A 3,613-nucleotide genomic window follows, 5' to 3' on the forward strand; every position below is an offset into this window, starting at 1 on the left:
ACGTTCAAAGAAGGGAACACCTCCCCCACACAGAGGCCTCTGCAGTGCTTGTGAAAGCTGTTCACCTGAGGCTAAAACTGGGGCAGTCAAGAGGAGGAGATGCCAATTATGCCCCTAAAGACTGTAAAACAAATACTATGTGCTGCAAATGTGAGAAATACATCTGTAAAGTACATGCACACACACTTGCATACTGTCCTGCATGTGCTAATTAGAGTTGATTGATTTATGTTCTTTACATTTTTGTTTTGTATCTATTATCTTATTTTATTATTATTTATTGTTGTTGTTTATACACCCTTGTGGAGGGGGCAATGTTCGCAAAATGGGATAAGACTAGTATTTTGTAGTTGAATTCCTCATTGTTCAGTATATAAGGATATATCACTATGTTGCCAAAAAAGTTCAAGACTGTTATTGTTTCCCTTCAATAAAATGCATTCAAAATGACTTTCTGCACATTTCTGCTACTGTCTTAGGCTATACAAGTGCTATCTCTTGCAAAAAAATATGTTTACACCTGTGCAGTACCTTAACCTGTTAGGGCTAGGGGCAGTATTGACACGGCCGGATAAAAAACGTACCCGAATTAATCTGGTTACTACTCCTGCCCAGTAACTAGAATATGCATGTAATTATTGGCTTTGGATAGAAAACACCCTAAAGTTTCTAAAACTGTTTGATTGGTGTCTGTGAGTATAACAGAACTCATATGGCAGGCAAAAACCTGAGAAGATTCTGAACAGGAAGTGGCCTGTCTGACAAGTTGTTGTTAAGCAATAATAATAATAATACACCTCTACTTTACTAAAGAAAACAATTCTGACAGGTGTGTTGTAATAAAAATGACTGGTATCCACTTACTAAATGCAGTCTTTCAGCATTGTGAAGAGGGAAAACCCAGATCTTCACAAAGTTTGTGATGAATGACAGGTGGTGTCTTCACACAAAATAGATTTGGGGTTTAAAATTAAATCAAGCTGCTATATACTAGGGGTTTAGTGAAGGCGGGTAATTTTTTTACCCATAGGACAAGGGGAGCATAGAGCATGTTAAGACTACACAAGAGTTAAACAGTATATATCTGGACCCAGGTCACAGTGAAGATGATTTAAACAGTATATATCTGGACCCAGATCACAGTGAAGATGATTTAAACAGTATATATCTGGACCCAGATCAGAGTGAAGATGATTTAAACAGTATATACCTGGACCCAGATCAGAGTGAAGATGATTTAAACAGTATATATCTGGCCCAGATCACAGTGAAGATGATTTAAACAGTATATATCTGGACCCAGATCACAGTGAAGATGATTTTGAACAGTATATATTCTGGACCCAGATCAGAGTGAAGATGATTTAAACAGTATATATCTGGACCCAGATCAGAGTGAAGATGATTTAAACAGTATATATCTGGCCCAGATCACAGTGAAGATGATTTAAACAGTATATATCTGGACCCAGATCACAGTGAAGATGATTTAAACAGTATATATCTGGACCCAGATCACAGTGAAGATGATTTAAACAGTATATATCTGGACCCAGATCACAGTGAAGATGATTTAAACAGTATATATCTGGACCCAGATCACAGTGAAGATGATTTAAACAGTATATACAGTGGGGGGGAAAAGTATTTGATCCCCTGCTGATTTTGTACGTTTGCCCACTGATAAAGAAAGGATCAGTCTATCATTTTAATGGTAGGTTTATTTGAACAGTGAGAGACAGAATAACAACAAAAATATCCAGAAAAACGCATGTCAAAAATGTTATAAATTGATTTGCATTTTAATGAGGGAAATAAGTATTTGACCCCCTCAATCAGAAAGATTTCTGGCTCCAAGGTATCTTTAATACAGGTAACGAGCTGAGATTAGGAGCACACTCTTAACCTGTTAGGGCTAGGGGGCAGCATTTGCACGTCTGGATAAAAAAAATGTACCCGATTTAATCTGGTTACTAATCCTACCCAGTAACTAGAATATGCATATACTTATTATATATGGATAGAAAACACTCTAAAGTTTCTAAAACTGTTTGAATGGTGTCTGTGAGTATAACAGAACTCATTTGGCAGGCAAAACCCTGAGACATTTTCTGACAGGAAGTGGATACCTGATGTGTTGTATTACCTTTAAACCTATCCCATTGAAAAGCACAGGGGCTGAGGAATATTTTGGCACTTCCTATTGCTTCCACTAGATGTCACCAGCCTTTACAAAGTGTTTTGAGTTTTTTTGAGGGAGATCTGACCGAACAAGAGCCATGGAACGATGATGTCCCATTAGACACCTGGCGGCGAGTTCATGTTGGGTACCCTCGTTCCAATGTCGTTATAAAAGAGTATGCATTCGTCCACCTTGAATATTATTCATGTTCTGGTTAAAAAAGGCCCTAATGATTTATGCTATACAACGTTTGACATGTTTGAACGAACGTAAATATATTTTTTCCCCTCGTTCATGACGAGAAGTCCGGCTGGCTTAGATCATGTGCTAACAAGACGGAGATTTTTGGACATAAATGATGAGCTTTTTTGAACAAAACTACATTCGTTATGGACCTGTGATACCTGGAAGTGACATCTGATGAAGAGAATCAAAGGTAATGGATTATTTACATAGTATTTTCGATTTTAGATCTCCCCAACATGACGTCTAGTCTGTATCGCAACGCGTATTTTCTGGGCGCAGTGCTCAGATTATTGCAAAGTGTGATTTCCCAGTAAGGTTATTTTTAAATCTGGCAAGTTGATTGCGTTCAAGAGATGTAAATCTATAATTCTTTAAATGACAATATAATATTTTACCAATGTTTTCTAATTTTAATTATTTAATTTGTGACGCTGACTTGACTGCCGGTTATTGGAGGGAAACGATTTCCTCAACATCAATGCCATAGTAAAACGCTGTTTTTGGATATAAATATGAACTTGATAGAACTAAAAATGCATGCATTGTCTAACATAATGTCCTAGGAGTGTCATCTGACGGAGATTGTAAAAGGTTAGTGCATCATTTTAGCTGGTTTTATGGTTTTGGTGACCCTGTCTTTGACTTGACAAAACATTACACACAACTCTTGTAAATGTACTGTCCTAACATACTCTAAATGTATGCTTTCGCCGTAAAACCTTTTTGAAATCGTAAAACGTGGTTAGATTAAGGAGATGTTTATCTTTCAAAGGGTGTAAAATAGTTGTATGTTTGAAAAATTTGAATTTTGACATTTATTTGGATTCAAATTTGCCGCTCTTGAAATGCACCTGCTGTTGATGGAGTGCACCACGGGTGTGCACGCTAGCGTCCCACCTAGCCCATAGAGGTTAAAAGGAGTGCTCCTAACCGCAGCTTGTTACTGTAAAGGCTGTCGTCATGGAGAGAAGTGGACCAAGGTGCAGCGGAGTTAGTGTTCATAATTTTTTATTCAAAACGGAACACTATACACTTACAAAACAATAAACAACCGACAGCTAAACAGTACTGACAGCATAACACACTGAACAGAAACAATTACCCACAACCCCAAGGAAAGACACACACTACTATATAGGACTCCCAATCAAAGGCAACTCAACACACCTGCCTTCAATTGGGAGT

Source organism: Salmo salar, chromosome ssa08 (assembly GCF_905237065.1).
Source record: "Salmo salar chromosome ssa08, Ssal_v3.1, whole genome shotgun sequence".
NCBI lineage: Eukaryota > Metazoa > Chordata > Actinopteri > Salmoniformes > Salmonidae > Salmo > Salmo salar.